This window comes from Arachis duranensis, chromosome 5, assembly GCF_000817695.3.
Source record: "Arachis duranensis cultivar V14167 chromosome 5, aradu.V14167.gnm2.J7QH, whole genome shotgun sequence".
In the NCBI taxonomy this organism is placed as follows: Eukaryota; Viridiplantae; Streptophyta; class Magnoliopsida; order Fabales; family Fabaceae; genus Arachis; species Arachis duranensis.
In genome coordinates, this window is record NC_029776.3 from 55,272,024 (window position 1) to 55,272,448 (window position 425).

A 425-nucleotide genomic window follows, 5' to 3' on the forward strand; every position below is an offset into this window, starting at 1 on the left:
GCACCAAGTTTTTGGCGCCGTTGCCGGGGATTGTTCGAGTATGGACAACTGACGGTTCATCTTGTTGCTCAGATTAGGTAATTTTTATTTTATTAAAAAAAAAATTCGAAAATCTTTTCAAAATCTTCTCCCTATTTTTGAAAATTATTCAAAAAATTTTTTATATGCATTCTAGAGTTTCATGAAGCATGTTGAAGCCTGGCTGGCTGTAAAGCCATGCCTAAATTCTTTTGGACTGAGGCTTCAAAACCATCTTCATAGAGGCAAGCTAATTTGATTATTGGCTATATGCTAAAGCTTGGCTGGCCATTGGCCATGTCTAGTGTTTTGGACCGGGGCTTTCACAAAAGCTTGGCTGGCTATTAAGCCATGTCTAATTCCTGGACTGGAGCTTTAAACTAACATTGCGAAGATTCCTGGAATTC